This window comes from Lathamus discolor, chromosome 4 (assembly GCF_037157495.1).
Source record: "Lathamus discolor isolate bLatDis1 chromosome 4, bLatDis1.hap1, whole genome shotgun sequence".
Classification (NCBI taxonomy): Eukaryota; Metazoa; Chordata; class Aves; order Psittaciformes; family Psittacidae; genus Lathamus; species Lathamus discolor.
In genome coordinates, this window is record NC_088887.1 from 23,606,116 (window position 1) to 23,627,283 (window position 21,168).

The window sequence follows — 21,168 nt, forward strand, 5'->3', positions numbered from 1 at the left end:
AAGCAGTGGCGCTGAGGAAGCCACGTGAGTCTGTGAACCTATGAGGCCCTGGTCAGAGCAACAGTATCCAGAACACCTAGATAAAATACCCCCCGCAATCATTTCTCAGTGTGTTTGTTTGGATTTTGTTCCTTCTTAGTATCTTTCCGAAAATCATTTCCCTATCCCATTCTCTGATGCTGGATTTTACATCGCTGGTATTGTAAGAACTTCTGGCATTTCAGTTGGGCTGTTTGGATGAGTCACTGTAAGAAAATGGTTATGTGACAGGGAACTACTGTCCTTCTTGCAGTGTATTGCTGTTCCAGTGAATGCAACAGCAGGATAAATTTGTGTGGGTGATATCTGCATCACCCTTTTACCTCTATTTTCTCCTCTGTGGTCTCCATTCCTGATCCATGGCATTCCAGTTGTGGGCATCATTCTTCCTCATTGCATGTCTGCTTGCTTGAATGTAGACTATTTATTTCAGTGTTGTTTATATGTACTCTCACTTACTTCCCATTCAGCTTGCCTTTAACAGCTCCAGTACATGCAGACTCTTCTGTATCAGTGCTTTTTATCCCAAACAACTCCACCTTCTTGACTGTTGCTTCATTTGCCTTTCTTTTTTTAACTCTTAGCAGGACATGACAGATCACTTGTGTTAGGAGAGAACTCCTCTCCTTCCACTACTATGTGGTACAAAACCTGTTCGACAAGACCTTTCTAGATTTGAAGATAGATAGCTGGTATCTCCATCTTTGCTGGAAATCAACTGACACAAACAAATTCTCAAAGGAAGTTGTTAATGAGATTTGAACTGAAAGGCTCTTCTTTAGACTTATATATGTTTCTCAGTGTGTATTGTCACAACAGCTGTATGGTCACAAAGAGCCATTGATAAGCCTGGTACAGGCACTTGATCAGCTATTTTACTATTATCTTCATTCTCAGGGATTAAAAAAAGCTATTGGCTTGACCATTTTAAAATTACACAAGTTCAAAAAAGTATATGCTGCATGATTTAAAAGCTTTCTTTTTAAATCATATATAAATTAAAAGCTGCTTAATTTAAAAATGTATCTTTGGCTGAGGTACTTAATGTTGAAAAGTGGTTACTCAGCATGTAAAGTACCATAAGTACTTTTCATAAGAATTTTTATGACATAACAAATTTTTTAAATGGTTATTTACACAATAGCCCCTGATGGCTTGCCGTTATAGTTTATCAAATCAATAATCAATGTTCTTAAAAGTTGCTTAATTAAAATTATGTAATCCACATTATAGGAAAGATCAGGTAATGCATAGTTACATCAAAAGCTTAATAGCTTCTTTAAACTGTTAAGGTCCTCTACTTGTAGTCTTTTGTACTTCTATGAAAGACTTTTCCATTACTTAAATCCCTTAAAACCCAAAGAAATTAATGCCACCAAACTTCACTAAGTTGTTGACAACTCAGCTCTGATGACAAGTATTTGAATGGCAAGCGGGGCAGAGTATGACACAGATTTACCTTTAAAAATATGTCAGATTGAAATATGTGGATTTATAGGTTTTTTCATTTCCTCTGACTCCACTTCACTGGAATGCTGGGTCACAACTGCTGGGTTCTCAGTTGTATGGTTTCATGGTCTGTGCTTGGTTTATCAACTGTATTTTAATTAATGGCAAGAATGCCTACTGCCCAAGTAGGTATTCTTTGAAGTTTTAAAATTGAAATACCTTAGATATTTGGCTTAATAATAGTTTAGTGCCTTAACATTACAGACTTAATGTTTATACTACAAGCTCTGTCATGCTACAATTGAATATGCTCATTAGCATGAGTGGAGCAGGAACTTACTTCAAGAGAGATTCTTTCCCACTAAGGATTTGATCTTGAAATCTGCAGTCATGAGAGAGCAATCTCATTTTATTTTAGTGGGTTTGAGTAGGTAAGTAATGATACTTGTGGGGACATCTCAGGGTCAGGTCTTGTTTTGGCTGTTGTTTAAATGTCAGCACTTGTCAACACTTATCACATCAGTATTAGGGACTTGTACTTCTTTTTCCTTACAGTGAGGATACCATATATTACACATGATGATGATTAGCAAATGTTGACTTCTGCTATATCCTTTGAAATGTTTGTTGAGGCACCCAACAGTTCTTTCAGAAGTGCAGCAGTCACAGCTGTGCCAATTTTCTGTTTGCTAACATCATGATGTTGAACTTTCAAATTTACAAAAATGAAGATGGAAAAGCAGAAATAAAAGCATGATTTTTCTTCTCCCCACTCCAATAGCAACTGTAATTGCCACTGTGGAAAAGTCTATAGCAAAGATGCTCAGACATATATCAGGAAGGAGAATCTTATACAGCTTCAGTGTGGTTTTCTGTTCAATTTCAGATTCAGCCAGCCATGCAGAAAAAGGAAGAGTTGTCTTTCCTCAGCCTAGGCCCCGTGTCCCCACGTGGCTCTAGGAACACTTTGTCCACAAAATTAGTTTGGTCAGCTGATGTGAATGCAAACTGATTAGGGAAAGAGATGTGTGCAGATGGCAAGAGAAGACAGAAGTGGGAAATGCTTTTGCAACAGAGATGCCCTTTTGGGAGACTGCTGAGAAAATGGAAACAAGTTGTAAAAGCAGGGAGGCTAGAAGAGAAAGCCCAGGAAACAGACACTGATTGACTTCTAGGGGAAGCCATGGGTAAGAGAGAGACCTTAACTTGCTGTCAATTCAGATTCAGGGATTACTTCAGAGATGTTAGGAAATTTAATCAATAATGTGTGCAAGTGCCATATTTTATGTGTTTGTATGGTTCTTGAGTCAATCAGGGCAAGCTGATGTAAGATACAATTGGAGTTTAGAACCCTACAAAGGTCATATTTTTGTTTGTTTCTGTTGCTACATGTCCCAGAAGGATGAACTGTAATCCTAGTTTACTCTGAGTAAAGAGGGTTATGGAGCCTAGAAATATAGAAAGCCTGTAGTCCAGTTCTTCTGCAGCTATTACGGGTTCATACTAAGAATCACACCAATGAACTGAGGGACAAAGAGAGTGAGGATGTACAGAGAGGGTGAATCAGGTTAAGGCTAGAGAATATCTGAATCCCTTGCTCTGAGAATACACGTGGGGTGTACCCCTGGTGGAAATCTTCTCAGAGAAGTGACTGGGACTTCCCCCACCACCCCCCAAAAAACAAACAAACAAAACAAAAAAAAACACAACAAAACCAACCAACAAACCCAAAAAACTCCAAATCCTTGGCTTGAGGAAAGCTGTCTCCAAGAAGTATTTGAGACTAGTTGGATCTCACACTCTATACAGAGCAACTGTTTCACCCATAGTCATTTATATAATTATAACATTGCTTCTCCTTTCACCTTCAGAGTGGGAGGTTTTGTAATTCTTGCTAATTTCAGACAGATCTCCCACTGTTTCATGATGAACACTTTATATAACACAAGTATTTCTGTGTGGCTGATGTTTTTAAAGCTGTGCTTGAATTTTTCATGGATGATAGGTCATTTTCTTTCCTTCAGCAGTTGAAAGAAACCAAAGACTCTGTGCTGCTCACAGTTTAAAAGTTTGGCCATTTCTGGCAGCAAATAGGGCAGGGCCTGGACCTGTGAGACCTTTAATGATGGCTTTGTTTAAGTTGATGTGGTCTGGATGGTCAGTGTTTGAACCAATGAATTATAAAGGAGACCTCAGACAAAGACACCAGGAACTGAGAGACAGTCCCAGGGTGTGTAGTGGTATGCAGCAGTTTAATACAGAGTTATCCAGGCTAGTTCAGGTATCAGGGAATTACAAGCACCTTAGCATGCTCTTCTGATATTTCTGGGATAACACTCAGCTAAGATGCATGAGATGTCTCCAGTAATGCAGGTATGTCTATGTACTGTGTCGTATAAACTTATCCTCAGGTTCAAGTAGGACACACTCAGCAAATTCAGGTTATATGTATGTGTATATATTTTCCCTGTAAAAACAAAGCATAAGTGCTGACAGTCATCCAGTTTTACTTCATTACAATCAGGCTGCAATTTGTTGTCTTGTTCTTTCCCTCCCAGCATTGCTTTAGTCTCCCCTGCTTTGTGTGCTTTATCAGTGTTTGGAAGAAGATGACATCCATGAAATCCTTCTCTTGTGCTACCAGTTTGACAGGATCTGAAACTAGCTTTCTCATATGATATCAATAAAACCAGTAATTGGAGAAAAGGTACCCAAAATGATAATTTTTTTAATTTTGTGAACAAAAAAAGACATGAAGAGGTAGGCAGAAAACAGTCAAGTGCACTATGAATCACTGCAGGGATACAAACAAAATTTCTTAATGATAGAGTTCTCACTGATAAATTCTGTTTATTTTTGCCTCTAGAGTTGTCTCTGCTAATGACAAGCAACTCTGCTTGGAACTTATTTGCATAAGTTCCACTCGTCCACACTAGGTATGAGGGGATGAGAGAAAGAAAGAAAGTGAGGCTGCCCTGAGACTGTATCCCCATGACAACCCCATTTAATGGATTACTAAGAGCCAAGAGAATATTGAACAAAAAGTCTCTTCCAGTATGGCTTGCGGAGCACCAGTGCAGACATTGTCGCATAACACTACTACAGTCAGCAGGGAAGAAAGATTTGAAAAGAGACCCATGGATGGGGTTAGTCTGATTTAATGTAGATCTCTACATATGAGTTAAGCAACCTTGGTTTCATTTAGTAGTGGGAAAAACATGAGTCTTCATTTGTCTAGATTAATTTCCCATTAAATAAAAGTCTAACGGGAGCCTTTAGTCATTTGTTCAGATTTGAACATTTAAACTAGAGATACCTAAAGTAAGATGAGATAAATACCATCTTAGTCCCCACTGTTGATTCTTCACTACATTGGAAAGTAACTACCCAAAAATTCAGAGACAAAAAAGCTGTTTTGCATGAAAACACACAAAAGTGTCATATCACGTCAATGGAATTGCTACATTAAGTCAAATCCTCCTTTCCCTCAGCCTGCTGAAAACATAAGTGAGAAAAGTTCCACCAGTGTAAAAGGATGCAGGTGAAGGCCCAGAAAATGAGTTGTCTATTATTCTTTGTTTAATTGGCCTGCCTGATTCACAACCAGCTGTGAATTGAGACGTATTTATTTAATGGATTAATCATTTTAATAATTAATTTTACATTAGATTAGAACTACAATTCGATGCCTACGTTACATTTTAAACTCAGAAGTAACTTGTTACAAGGTTTTGTTCTAACACTAGTCAGGTCAGATTCCCTAAGATGTTTGCACAAGTGGCTCTGTTGAGGCAGGTAGGAATGCTGAAAATACGAGAAGCAAAGCAGGGCTTGCTATGTAGTTAGTTAAACGATGCTCAGTTGTTTAGTGGATTGATAGGCTATGTCTAAACTGTAAAACATGCAGCTGGAATCTTGCTGTGTCTGGGCTTCACATCAGAATGAAAACCAGGCATGTACCTTTCTGTGTCAGTCTGAATGGCACCCTAGTATCATGGAAGAGAAGTTGGAAGCTGTCATGCTTTCTGACAAGTCCCCACTGTAAATGACTTGGGATGTGGACAGAAAGGTGCACCACACTGCAGATCTCATATGGTCATAGGAATCATGCCTGTTGAGTGCAGCATCTGTTCATGGTCATGTGGTAATGATTAAGTTGTTTTCATTTAATATCTGGATATGTAAAAGTGGTTAGATTTAAAGTTTATTTTTTCTCAGGTTGGTTAGTATCTGCAGCACATACATACACAAATCACTGCAACAACAGCATCTGAGAAGAGATGCAAGTATTTAATGTGCAGTGAGTATTAACTTCCACAAGCATGCCCTGTTTGGTCTGGAGAAGGCTTAGAGTGCAGGAGGTGAGAAATTAAAGAAAAGTTTGTGCTGCTTGTGGGCTGCATGGTTAAAGGAAGCATCTTAGTATTCAGCACTCAGGCAGCCGTTTTCCTTAAATGCTCAGTTAATAAGAAAAGGGTTTGACTTTCTTTTTTTGAAAAGTAATATAAGCCAGCAGATCAGAGGGCCACAGTCGGTCTGTAATCAGCAGGATTTTTCAGCTGTACTAAATCTCTATCAGCATAAATCAAAGCAAGTAACCATAAGTATAATGTGAAGATTCCTGTACCTGGAGTTTATCCAGCACTTGCAAATGGTGTTCTGCATTTCCAGCCTTCCTGTTCTTTCAATCAATCCAGTACCCCACCTTACAAAACAGCTTCTCCCCTAAGCACCCGTGTTGAGAGAGGGGAAGATGAAACTGATATTAACCCCTCATATTCAGAGGATTAGCCAGTTTGTTCCTGTACAACTATTCTGGAAGCTATCATGCTGAAACACTTTTTATGAACTCTAAAGGAACTTATTTCAGTTTAATAATGGTTAATTTACAGCCAGAGCTTAAAAGGGCAGAAAAAGATAGCAGCACAATTGGGTTCAGCGCATGATGGGGAAAAATAAATATCTCACAGAAAGAGACATCTGAAATTCAGATCACATTGAGATGCAAAGAAAGCTGTGAAAAGCAGTAGGAGGGTGATTGTATTCCAATTAGATTTCTTCTGCTCATATAAAACAGTCTTGAACTGAAAGTTAATCATCTGATTTATGGATCTTGGGAGGAGTGAAACCCTATGAGCTCCTGAACAATGAGAGGCAAATGAGATGGAGGAGAAGAAAAACAGAGTATTTCTGAGACTGTGCTTCTGGGGAAAAAACAAAGATAATAAAGTCTAAACATGCTCTTGGTTTAAAAATTTACCTTAGTGCTACCCTCCTCTTAAACTCATGTTCTTGCCATACAAACAAGTTACCTTTCTTGGCCAAAGCTGTCAAAAGCAGCTTATGATTTCATGCATCACAATCTTTTGGGCACTTGATAGAAATATTTCTACAGGGTTTCTGCAAGACCTTCCAGAATTATGTTGCCATGGTAGGTTTATATTTATTTGATTGGTCATAAGCAATCTGACATCTGATCTGGGCTTGGGTCACATGTAAAAGCATGTGTGTTCTTCAGCTGAATCCTTTTAAAAGCATTCCATGGACAAATTATATGAAGATTACTGTCAGCCAAAAGGGAACAACAAGATTCTTGTAAAAGCCCTGCTCAGTGACAGGGTTTGGGGCACTGTCAGGTCAGTGATAGGAGGACTGCATGGCACCAGCGAGGATCCATTTATATGCTCTTATTTTTCCTTCAATTAATCCATCAATAGCTAGCCCTCAGAGCTGAAATACCAGGGGCATTTGTGAAATGAGCAACAGAATAGACGTGACATATCATAGATGCCATTTCTTTCTGTCATTCTTGGGTCTCAGCCTTCTGCCCAGATCTGCTGCTGGGACTGATGCAGCAAAACTGAGTCCAAGCAGGACAAAAATGATATTGGTAGATAGAGAACAATACTCTCAAAATTTTTCAGTTATGCTGTCTTTAGATGAAGACATATACCTATGACTGGTAAGCCACTACCATAGTTAGGCTGCTTATGTAGAAGTATTTATAGACAGCATTTTCTACCAAGATAGATAAAATACTTTTCTTCATTGGATGATACTAACTCTTCCATTTCAACCCAAAACCACACCATCTCAATTTTGAACCTAGAGTCTTGTTTTCACTACACTGCAGTACTTTAAGTGTCAGCCTGAATGTTTAATGGGTTATTTAACTGGATTACAGTTCAGGATGCATGTCTGACCTGAAGGCCCAAATGTCCAGGTCAAACCTACAAGTTTGCAAGTTGAGTCTGGGTATCAGTTGTTAGTACTTTTTGCACCTTTAGTGGACGTTTTGACCTGAAGTTCTTTACAACCTGGAGGTGTGTGTGTGGGGGGAAATAATCTCTTTTTACCAGTAAAGTTGGCTGTTACTATGACTTTTCCCCTAGTTTCTGTATTAGTTTGCACAGAGTGCTGAGACAAGGCCAAATCTTGCTCCTAATTTTCAATATATTTCCTGGCCTGCATACCAAATATCTAGAACCTTTTCCAAAGAGCTGCTGGTAATCTTCCATCTTAACCTTCAGACCCAGTGCAGCTTCCCACCTTTCAGTGGAAAAGGGCCTGTTATCTCCAGAAACATACACTGACATATGTGTGAACATTTTCTTCTGTTGTTCCACTCCTGTGCATCAGGAAGCAGAGCTAAGTCTCTAATTGATTATTTCTATTTTCTTAATAGGGACTATTTATAGTCGGAAATTGTCTTTAGCAGCCATCTGCTCCTTATGCTGCTCCATACATGCCCTCATCCCTGACCTGAAGTAACCATCTTTTCTTCAAGGAAAGGGGGTTTAAATACTCATGCTGGCTAGGTCTTCAATAAACTCTTAATTGGTATCACAATCTCCCACACAAAAGTGGTTATTTCCTTCTTTAGACTTTCAGCATTTAAAATATTTACTATAGTCAATGAGGGCATGTCTCACCTCACAGGACACAAAATCTACTTCTTGAAAAAAATTTCATGTGTTCAGGCTTGCATTTCTGAAGAACACTGGAACTTCCACCATTTGAAATGCAAAAATGAACTTACCTGAAAAAGCACTGTTAGCATGTTAGACTAATACTGTATTTCTTGTAACTGTGATTATGTTTCCATTGTGGTCACAACAGGGAAGATGTAGAAATCTTCATGATGGGTAAGCTATAGTCTCTCCTGCTTTGAATTCTAAGGTTGTTTAATTATCCATTCTTTCATATGACTGAGAACTGAGGACTTGAATCAGTAGCTCATGCACAGGCATTCCATACCATTTAAGATGCCCTAAGGTAGATATCCAGCCTGGGACTCAGCTAATGCTCCATACAACCACAAGCCTTTGACTGCACCAGCCAGCCTTGTGAAGATGCTCCCAACACCTAAACTGAACTGAACCACTAACCCTGAACCATTTTCCCCCAGCTGCACCACCTCATCTCCTGCTCCTCAAATGGAGCAACAGACACAAAGAGCTAAAATGTTGATGCAATTCATGAGCTTCCTTCTTCAAAAGAAATTGTACACCCCACCACCTAGTCATAGCAATCTGCTGAACAAGCACCAAGTGTAGACCAATAAACGAAAGGAAACTGAGAGGTCGGTACAGGTCATTATTTTCACATACCTTTGAATAATGAGGGCATCACATGTCAGCCAGAGGAGAACAAAATGTCACATTCTCCAGCTAAAGGTCATCATCGGTCATAGGTCACAGAAGGGAGGCCAGGAAATAACCTATGAGGTTAGGATGAGTGCACAAAGAAAGGGCAACAAATGTCAATGAAAGCATGCAGCTGTTGTGAGATGAAACAACTGAGGCACCCTTTTGTGCTGACACAGGCTTAAAAAATGTCTCTGCTGACTTTTTTTTTTTTTTAACTGGCACTTTTATAGGACATTGACATTAATGTACCCAACCCTGAATTAGCCTTTTCTGAAAGCAACAGTTTGGAAGTTATATGCAGCATTTTCCAAAGAATCATAAGCAAGACATTATTATTTCAAGTGATTGATGTTACAGTGGGCTTCTAGCACCAAATTCAAGATTCATTCTCAATCCTTGCATCTGGACAGTGTGATAGCAATCAGAAACAAGTGGAGGTGGCAGTCTGCATTGCAGTAAGGTCTTTTGAAAAGTCTTTTTGCCTTTACCAACAGTCAGATGTGTCATTCTATATTTAATACATTGCATTGCATTTATCTGATTGTTTTAATTCATAGATTTCAGAAAGGTTGATTTCAGGGTTGCCCCTGAAGTGATGACAAGCATTTGAGGAGCAATGATACAGTAAAATGATAATGAATAGTTTAGGAACATGTGGAAACATATCCAAAATGAGGGACGCCCACAATTTTGGATGAGTGAGCTGCATACTTGACTCATCTGTCTTTTGCCTTTCCCCTGAACAGCAGCCCAATACTATTTTCTCTTGTCATTGTGAGTGTAAACCTGACAGTCTTACCATCACAAAATAACATGATGATACCAGGAATGCACATTAGATGAAGGACTGCTACATCTCCCATACCTATCATACTGGACAACACATGCAAAGAGACTGTCAAAACCAAAATACCTCAAAAAAACTTTTCAGTAATATGTCCATTGTGGTTGGGCAAAGCAGGATTAATGCTATCAAAAATGGCTTAACTCATGATGAAATGCCCATTGTCCAAGTATAGTATATTTACATTACATCACATTAAACAGAAAGAGCATGATCCAGAGATAAGAAAATGGTAAACTGGAAACACAGGATTGTTGCCACTTGTTTTAAGCTTTTGCAGTTGGTTAGCATATGACATAAGACTGAGATAAAGACCCTCTCTGTGCTTTGGTTCTGCTTCTGGAACAAAGAACCCTGATATCTGGTATGATCTGGTTAGAAATTCTCAGGGGATGTGCTAACTTTAAAATTACTCCTGCTGCTGGTGGAGCAGTCAAGGGTTTTTTCAGAATACCTGAATAATTGGTTTCTCAGTTCACTTTACGTTTAAGAATTTTTTTTTTAAATAAAACAAGAAAGCACCCAAACTCAAGAGTTCCAAGAAAGAAATAAGTTTCTTCTTTTTATTCATCATTGGCTACATGCTTCTAATCTGAATTCCACCCCACACCCCATTTTTTCTGATAAATTTTGAACAGCTGTGGGGTTTCACTGCTTTTCTTGAGGTTGGCTTTAGTTTTGCAAAGATGCAAGCATTTTTCTTTTTAACTGGAACTGCTCAGATTTGCATATCCCCAGCAGTCCTACTGAAGTCACAGATCTAACTCATTGCACTCCTTCCAAAATCTTGAGGTCAGTGCCTTTGTCTTTGTCTGTAACAAGACAGGATTTTTCCCTGTAAATTTCAGCAGAAGTAGAGTGCAGAAGAGCTAAGCATCTATGCAAATCAGAACATGGGGCACAGGCTGCATAATCATTCCATTAGATTGTATTCTGACAGGGCTTATTTACAAGCTCTATTTAGTTTAATTATGTTTTCTACCTGTATACTCTTCCTTATTTTGGGTGTGTAATTGTCCAGCTAAGAAACATGCCATTCTTTCGGCTGCCAGGTTGACTGTCTAGATTATAAGCACAGAAAACAGTTTTCAGGAAGGTTTGAGTGAAGTCTGTTTGTATTTGAGTTTAGAATACTCTTTCTCCAACATGCCTTTAAATAAAAGCCACTCTGATTAATGTTAGTGGAAGAGAGGCTGAAACCTGTTCAACTCTGGCTGAATTGGAGTTTGCAGACACTCCCACAAAGCATTTCCCGTTGCTCATTCCGTCTATGTGTTATTCTACTGTCAGTAAGCTCAAAGGTTCTAGGGATTTTTTTATTCTGAGTATGTGCAAAGATATGTCCAAAAAATCTCCTTTCCATTACAGTTCTATGTTTTTCCTACTCTTTTCAAACAGGTCAGAATTACAAGCAAAATGAATTAACTTTAGGGTTTCTGAAGTTAACAGTATCAGAGATTTGCATTTTTTATTACTTAAGACCAAAATATGGTAGTTTTGGTTAGAAATGTTTTAGAAAAATACTCTCCAAATCCCAGACTGTTCTTGATTCCTTTTTTCTTTCTCAAGAATAAGCTTTGCCAAGCCTAATTCTGATTCAGCAGAATCAATAAATAAATAAGATTGTCTTTAAGTTGCAGAAAACTGCAATCAGTATGCTGCTGTGACCCACTGAACAACCAAAGGTCACTGGCCAATTCAGTCCCATCTCATTGTCATTACTGGTATTATGGTGACTCTGGGCTACACCCAAGGAAGGTGAGTCAGAACTCTACAATAAATATTGTAGGTCAAATGCTGAAGAGGCTTTGCCCTTACAAGCACATTATATAATACTATATATATACACACAAGTGCTGAGTTAAAAAGAAGTCAGTGACTTTAACATGTCTTATCTATATGGAGGTCATTGAACCCTCTTTGAAAAGTCTTTTTTTTCTGATGCCATCTGCTTTTCTCATGATTTTTGCTCGTCTCAACCCATTTAAAATGGATGTGTACTCAATCTTGAGCTAAGCATTCTTGCAATGATTGAGAAATGTCTAAGGTCAGAGCTTACAAAGAATTCATAAGGGAAGCAGCAGGCATAAAAGAGAGGTGTTTTTTTAAGGAGAGCTCTGTATGAATTGGGCATGACATGTTCATGTTAGTGACTTCATTTATTTAATGTGACTCCAAATAATTGATACCAGTACAGTGATAAAAGTAGAGACTTCACTGCCAGAATTGCAATAATGAAGAGCCTCCCTGCTGATTCCATTCATGGGACTGCTAGTCTGCTGGGAAAGACCTCTGATGAAAACTGTGATGCAGCAAATGCCATAAAATAATCAAAGGCACAAAGACTTTTACCTGAGGGGAGCTTGGTCAGGGAGTGATTCAGGGTGGCAGAGGGAAAAGAGGGAAAATTACATTAGCTGACAAACCAGGCACAGCTTGTAAGAAAATCTGATCCAAAAAGTGAGGACCATGTTATATGCATAAATCTTCTGCATCTTTGGAACAGAGTCCAATTATGTGGCTTCAACAGCTAGTTAACTAGTATATCAACAGTGCTTCTTACTTTGCTGAAGTTCAAACTTATTTCCTCACCTACCAGCCATTTGTTCTCTCTGCCTTAGATTGTGAGCTCTCAGAAACAGCAGCTGTCTCTTTATTATATACTTAGCACAATGGGCTCCCCGTTTGGGCAATAGAAAATAATCATCTAGGCTCAAGACAGCCGTACAAGTGCCGAAACACAGTTGATGTCAGGAGTCCCAGAGAGGAACTGAATATTAATATGAATCTAAAATCCTTTCTAAGCAAAAACCTCATTTGGCAAAGCTGCTCATTTGTTCCACTTCATGTAAGTGTGTCAATGGCTGATTAAAATTCATAAATGTGCAGCAGAGTTACTGGATAAATGTTGAGTTATTGTTTACATATCAGAGTGCACTGAAGGCAGAAGCCTAGATGTGAAAAATTGTGTCAAGAGGAAAGGACCACGGTATGAGTCACTGTTAAGACACACTCACCAAACAATCCACAATGTCTCTGTGTAAATTCTGCTAGTGATTAATGATCTGTTACAATACAATAAAATAAATAAAATGCCTCTTATTTTCAGCCCTTGTTTACATAGCTTCAGTTTCCAGTGACTGCATGTCTTGATGATATTTTTCCTACTAGATAAAAGTTTCTGCTATCAGAAATAATTTCCTCATGTGAGTTATTGTGAGCTATTATCAAATTTCCTTAATTCTACTTGCTGTGCCTTCTCTTCATTATATCCATGTTACTTAGCTGTCTTTATGTCTTGGGTACTTTTAATTCAAAATTTGGATCATAATACGTTGTGGCCTTTTTCCAGCCTTGAAGCTACCATGCAGTGTTTAAGGAGAGCTCCATCCCATGTCTTCAGCTACTTTTCCAAGCTGCTACTTCAGCAGCTCTAGTGGAAACTTCTTACGAATAATGCCTTATTCATCCTAAAACAAAATAGCTTCAGGTGAGTTCACAGGCACCTACAACTCCTGCAAATTACAGTTGTTAAGATGTGCCTGCAGAAGGCAAGGTCACAGCTGTAGCATACAGCTATGAGTCACACATATTTGAAGTGGACAAAGAATTAGAAAAGGCATTCTACCAGTGGAGTTTAACTTGATTTTTTAATCAGGTACATTTGGTATGCAACATTATTTAAATTGGACAGATGAGCAATTGATGAATAGTGCTATATCTATGCTTGCAAAAGAGTCTGGAAATACTGTGAAAAGGAATAGCTGCAGGGATGAAAAAGATTGAGCTACTGCAAATGTGGCTCGGAAATGCCACTGTACTTTGAGAAAAGGGTGAAGAATGGGCTGTTTACAGCACTGAGTATGAAAAAATCTTAGTATGGGACAGAAGAAGTGCAGCAAACGTGGAGACATCTTCCCACAGCTGAGTGAGAACGAAAACATCAACACAAACAGGCAACAGTGAACATTGTGTGCCAAAAAAATATTGCCACTAAGACTCTGCTGGCTGCCTTTCTGTTGACAGAGCTTTCTAATACAGGTGAAATAAATTTGGGGAATGAAAGCACAGTGTGATGTGCATGTAGTAATACAGCTGCCCTCATCTCTATTCTTTAAGAGAAAAAGAAGAAATTCAACTCATTCTCATTAATTAAATTGTCACACTTGCCCGGATAACAGGATTTATATTGTGGTGTAAAGGAGGGCCAGAGAGCAGCGAAGCACAAGCCTCCAGAATGGTGACACTTCTAAACTGTTGGTTTGGGACCTCTCCAACGAGCTCTGCCCAGGAACAGTTTGGATTTTCTATGGGAGATAGCTCACACCAGATATCTCAGCTAACAGATGGCAAGGACCACACTGCACTGGGTCTGATTTCTTCCCTTCTGTACCTTTACACACTTCTCTTGCCCAATAACCATGTGGCATACAAAACACCCTCCTAGCTTCAAGCTAAAGACAGTACTCTTGTAGTCTGCAGCACCATTTAATATGTTTTTAACTAGTGTCCTCAGCCCCAAATAGAAATAGGCATGAGAGGTGCCCCACACGGCAGGAGACAGAGGACCAAGTCCTGTGTAGTGATGGAGCAGCAAGTCTGCTCTGGCATGCCAATAGCCCTAATGAGCTTAGAAGTGAGCTAGTCTGTGCGACACAGCCCTTTGTGCCAGGTACTGTCCGCTGGCTCTCCTTTACTTGGGTGTGCAGAAGCATCCAAACTGTTCAAAGGCCAAACTCAGAAGTCCACTGCTATTTAGTGAGAAGACCTGTGTTAAATGAGTACATCTCGGGTTAGAATCACCAGAGAGCAAAAATGTTGTAATAGTTATGTCTATTACTAATCCAGACAGTAGAACTGTAATGGAAAATTTAAAGGGATGTGATTAGGTTGAAAGTTTTCATTAAAGCTATTTTACAGTGTCAAATTTAATTATGACAAATTATTTGAATAGATAATAAAAATACATTTATGTTATTTGAATAAATCAAAATTATATAATGGTAACAATAAAAATTGAAAAGAAACAGAACACCATAGCAAAGCAATGCTTTGTGTTTGACATATTATTCATAAAATGTTTTGCTTTATTTAAAATACAGCTGCTCTTTGAAACAGAAAATAAAAGGATCCAAGGAAAGATCAAGTGTCCACAACATATTTGGATTTAAACATTTTCGGCAAGATAATTTTTTCCAGAATTTAATTTTGCACAATGTTTGGATTATTTTTTGAGTTTGCCCCCACTTAATTTAATATGAATATTTAATATGATCTTTTGTGTGTCAAAATTTTTCAATCCTGACATTTTTAATGGAATGGAAAATCCATTTGACAATCGACTTTAATTTGTATGCTTTTGAATTGTTGTATCAGCTTTTGGCTTCTTGTTCATAATGTCACTTAGCGGTGGCACTCTTCGTTCTTAAAAGAACTATTAGGAATACACAGTACTTTTAAAATACCAAAGGGTAGGTAAGCCCTGTCTGTGTTCCCTTACATAAACCATCTGCAAAAATAGGATACAGGGAAGAAGAAAAACACCAACTAGAAGGCTTCTCTGCAGCAAGCTCTTGTGCTTTTGCACTTGCTCTGCTCCCTTCTTGAGTAGTATCAGTCCACAGATGTCAGCCTCCTAGGAAATTACTATCAGTATCAGGCTGGCAAACATCAAACTTGTACAATACAGATTAAGAACCTGATGCAATTTCATCCTGAAAATGACCAAGTCAGGACTTGGAGTGATTGCTCTGGAAAGCAGAGGTTCAGCTAAAACTAGCTACAGTTGCCAGTAATGTATTGATTTAGTATGCCAGCTATAGCATCGATTATCTTCCGTCTGATTCAGCCCTCTGATTTCTATCTACTGGAAGCGCAGAAAAGCCTCTCTCATGAAAAATATTTCAGCTCTTGTGCATCCTCCCACCAAATAAACCCCCTATGAGTTTAAGGAATGCTTTGCCATAGTCAGAGCCACTTCAAACAACCGGAGCTTAGTGTTTCTGAAATAAGGTTTTCCAGCAAGGGTTGCACATATTAAAAAGGTCAATTGAGGGCACACCTGCAAATGCAAGGGTATTGACTACAGACAAGTTAACCTCTCTGGGCATGATCTAACCTGCCTAATCCACTGCCCTTTCCCCCTCAGTAATAAGGCAGCTGGTCTCCTAAAGGCATTGTTTTAATTTCTTTTGCATTATGGACTTTTACCTCCTGATGCTACTATATGTTAGATTTGCTAAACATGAGCTTAGTAGTTAAATCATTTCTGAAAGCTAATTGTATTTCTTCTGCTAATGAATTATTCATACTGTAATCATATAAATCCACTCTCTACACTGATGTTTTATTTTGCATAGTAATCTGAACATTTTGCATTTTCCAGGTTTTGATCTACAGATGATCTTTGATATTGACCTATTCATGAATGTAGGGTTTATGTTGCCCTCAGTGTTCTGGGATTTTTTTGTTTGGTTATTTTGGGTTGTTTGGGTTTTTTTTTTTCATGCAGCCGGGTAGTGCATACATTTCATTAATATATAAGGGACAGGCTTTATCTCACGACTTTTTCTCCCACAAACCCTCCAGTTGTTATTTATCAAGGGTGTCCAAGAGATTTTCTAAGAACTGGTGTGGATATATCTGTAGGCTAGCTACAATAGCTGTGTCCCCAAATTTTACACCATTAAGTCCTCTTCTGCAGTTATCTCTACTAATTTCAGTTGCTATTTTTGCTTCAAGAGCCAGAGTAATGCATCCAGAAGTCCCACAAAAGTAATAGAAAAGGAAGGATGTTACCTTGATACAAAGAAGAAATCATTGGCAGTCGTGTAATGCCAGGTGAATACTGATCATCATCATACAATTGAGGCAATGCATGTAATGATTATGTCCAAGGTCTGGTCCCATCTTTGCCAGAAGTAGTCCATGTTTTCAAGGTTCTCATCAGCTTCAATCAGCACAGTGGTTTAAAATTCAAGTGGTGAACAATCACTGTTATTTGAGTATATATTTTTAGGATTTAGTGTTGCATAAGAGCAAGTTAAAGTTGTGTTGAGAGTGAAAGAAGGAAACAATTCTGTAGAAATTTGGAAGGTAAGACTGTTTTTTGAAGCAGTTTTGTTATTTACAGATCTTAGTCACAGCCAGCTTTGTTCACATCCATGAGGTTTACTGCTGGAACTATTCAGTAATATCAAGCTGATAGTTAAAAGGTACTCACAAAATTTCACCATTTGCATCATATCATACCTTGTTGAAAGAAGAGTGTTTTTCACTAATATAAGAATAAAAGTTGGGGGTTTTTTATAAAAAAAATTAATCTTGAAGAATAGTGAGACCATAGCCCAACAAGGCCTTATTGAAGCAAGGAGATTTCTTAAAGGAAATATTCTATCAGCGTAAGAAGCTGAGATGTATATTGTCAATGAGATGGAGAAACAGAAGGTGAGCTTTCCCTGAAGCAACGTGTGAAATCCTCACCTGGTGTTGTTGATAGGAGGTTGTTTCTGACTTCTGAAAGTGAAAACTTGACTCTACAGAATGACAGCTTTGCTTCTTACGAAACCATAATGCCCAGAAGGGATAAATTCTTAGGTGAATGGAAAGATTTGACAGGCTTTCCACTCAGTCATTTGAGATCTGACCATTCTCATGTTCAGCAGCAAAGTCTCCTGCCTCTCGGAAGCATCAGAAAAGATTGTGCAGAGGTAGAAAATCATTCCTACACAGCTGGCTGGGTGAACAGTATCTGATGCAACTTCTGCTAACATGCACAGATTTTATGATCATGCCTGTAACCAGGAGGCTGAGGAGAAACGTTAATTAATCTGAAGGAAAAAAATATTGCCAGGGGCCAGCTGCTGTCTGAATTGATAGAGTAGTTCCAACACTGTAATTTCCACACTAAAGATCCAGCAAGACTACTCTTTGCAGTTTTATCTCCCAGGTGCCCCAGGAGTGCTTTAACTGTGATCAGGGAAAAGTTCAATTCTAATAATAACTTTCTCAGTTCAGAGGCTGGATAGATCAAGGGTCTCTGTGCAATGTGGTTGTAAACTAGCTTGGGATGTAGGGTTTGTCTCAGTGATGCTATGAACTGTGGGCTATTATTAGCAAATACCTTATGAATTTATATTAGGGTTTGGAATTCAGTCCCAAACTTCCTCTTATTCATCATCTTCAGAATTAACAGGTGTTAAAAAGAGGGTATGCAGTAATGATAATTAGGCCACACCTCTGTAATGCAGATATCTGATTTGATTCAAGAACTTCCTCTGCAGAAGGTGATGTCTAAGAGCCTAGCTTGACTTTCAGGTCCCTTAGGAGTATTGCAGCAGAGATATAACTTGTCAGTGAAGTTTCCATCATCCAGACTGTAAATAGAGTTGCTTGGTTGAAAATCTGAGTATTTTCTCTGAGCAGAAAGTTCAGGTCTAATTCCTAAACTTTTCATCATTAATTCTGCCCTTTGAGCAGTTTTGTCATAAGCAGCACTAAACTATTGACTATTTTAATAGTATGGTCTCTCTAATCACTGAAACAAACTAATTGGAGTAATTTGCAATTTAATTTTGATCCTTATCTTTCAGTTTGCTTAAACTTTCTAAGCCATAGAGCTATTCCAACACAGCTCTATGACTAAAGGAAATACAATTCATAGACATATCTGGACTGGAGGAGCTTATCTCCTTTACATACTACCTGTCATATTAATAAGCATAAAGTTATATATACTTTGATAAGTATACAGTATATAGACAAGTTTTAAAATGTTTGAATATTAATCAAATAATGTATTTTCCCAAAAATTTATCACTGAATCTTATATGATGAACTGATGGGAAAAGCTAATTATGTGGTAATTAGTCTAATATCTAATCTAATATTACATCATTATTTTTATATGTGATGAAAGTTGCATGTTATATGTTCTTCTGGCATTTCAGAGGGACTTGTTTATGGGATTTACAGAAGGAGGATGAAGGGCCATGCAATCAATGGCTTTGTAGCTAAGAGAGGGTCACCAAGAGGTCACTGTTCGACAGATAAATGATGAATTTTTAAGGGTGATGCTTTATTCTGTAACCTTTTGACTTTTAGAATTGCCCTTGTAACAGCCAGCCTTGAGCTTCAGCAAGTAAGTGAAATGTGAAAACCAGAAAACGAGGCTTATTATTTGACCTGCTTGTTAGGAAAAGCTTCTTTTGTGTGCAGACAAGTAAATACATGAATTTGGACTGTTGTTTCCTAACTAGCATCAGAAAATAAAGCTCACAACATGTTAAACTCATCCTAAGATTCTTCATGTTCATGAAAAAGATGCAGTTTGACCAGGATCATGAGGTAATGTACAGTAAATAGAGGATGATGTTAGAGATCTTGCTGATAGGAATAATGTGATTCAGCCTCTAATGACTCAGGGTTTTAAGAACTGTTTTGGAGTAGACTTTAATTTAGAAGTCTCCTTTGAATTGCACTTGCTTAACATTAACCCCACCCAGCTGAAAGCCTCTCAAACCTCAGAAAAGGATAGCATCTTGCCAGGAAGAAATGTGGATATTTTGCTCAGGGTAATAAATACTCACATATATTATCATAAAGCTCCAAATGCCAGTGATGGCCTCTCTTTTGTAGCGCCTGAAGCAACCCCAGGCCACCCAAGGTGATGGTCAGCCCCTCCTTCTATAGTCCTACCAGGCCCTGCAACCCCCACCACCCTGGAACCAGCGTCTATCTGGCTATTTCTTTTGGCACTTATAAACTTTGAGCATTTTCAAAAACAGTCCTCAGTTTCAGCATGTCCCCATTTTTTCCTGCCTAAATCTGAGGATTACTCCATCTTGAGTCTCTCTTCTAGAAACTGGGAAGGCTGATGGCTGCTGGGGAGGTTAACAGGGCTTCACTGCTACTCTCTTCAATTCTCCCAGTCTCAGCACTTGTAGTCCCAGCGCAGCCCTGGGTTCTCTCTGAACTCACAGCCTTGTCTTTCATTTCAGTGCACATCTCTGAGAGATGAAATAGGACCTTTTAGTGATTTCACTCGCTACTTTTGTCTCCAGAATTTTCAGTGTCCTTTATTTTCAAAAGTCTGTCATTGCATAGAGGAAGAAAGCAGGGAGCCAAGATCTCCACAAAGGCTGAGCAGCAACAGGGAATAGAAAAGTGAAATGGAACATTTCTGTTCTGCAAAGCAATTCTGATATTTCAATATTTTTTGTCCATCCCTGGAAAAAATCCCCACACATACTGAACTCCCCTGCAGAAAATTTATTTCCATCCCCTACAGATAATTAAGAAAAAATAAACTGCATGTTTCCTAAGTAGCTAACCAATTATTTCCTAACACCTGTTTTCATTGCATCTTACTGAGCTGCTCCTGGAAGACCAAAAGCCTTTCAAGTTTAAGCTGAGTATTTTTATTATTCTAGATATTAGGTATACCTTTTCAAGCTTGTGGAAAAGTGGAGAATTGAAATATTGAAACACTTCTGCTACAGCCTGAGTTTCTGTGCTCCCCACCACGCTGCAGGAACATTAAAACTTTGTGACCTGCTAAGTCTGTGGTACAGAGGGACCACCCAAGAAATCTTGACCCTAGAAAACTGGATTACTTAGGCAGAAAACAAAGTGGTTTCCAGTGTCCACCTTTTTTAGCAGAGGTTCATCTAAATTCACATATTTCTGCAAAACATTCTGCTATTGACAGTTTCACATACTTAACAGAAAAAGAAACCAAACCCAATTTTGTTTTGAGACTCACAGATATTTTTGTACATTTCCTGGCTCAGGATGGAAAACAACTACCAATGACTGCAAAATCAGAGATGAATTTTTGAAATCTTCTCATGATAATAATGCCTCAGTTTCCCTATCTGTAAATTGTGAGTAAATTTTCTCAGATGAACATTGCACCTCTCAATCTCATTAATACCTGAGGAGCACTTGAGAGTCACTAGATCTACAAAGACTGTCTCTTCTAATGTCTGTGATAGGAGATGCATTTTTTGTGGTGCTCTGTGAATCTCCAAACCTCACTGGTCTGACTTAAGACTGTAGTTGGGCTGTTCTGATGTCTTCGGGAGATATCTTAAACTCCCCAAAGTAGAAAGTCAAGTTGAAACTTATTTCTTTCATGTGGTGTCGTATGAATAGGTGCTGTGGGTATTGCATTTAAGTATACAAGGC

At 38.5% G+C, this 21,168-nt stretch overlaps 1 protein-coding gene across 4 annotated transcripts in view; it reads right to left on the bottom strand.

The window, feature by feature from the left end:
* Positions 1-21,168, bottom strand: part of NRIP1 (nuclear receptor interacting protein 1) — a 277,346-nt gene that overhangs the window by 213,953 nt on the left and 42,225 nt on the right. For all 4 annotated transcript variants that reach the window (XM_065676729.1, XM_065676734.1, XM_065676727.1 and 1 more), the window contains exon 4: positions 9,099-9,208. The gene's annotated coding sequence lies outside the window, so the exon portion shown is untranslated. The remainder of the gene's footprint in view (positions 1-9,098; positions 9,209-21,168) is intronic.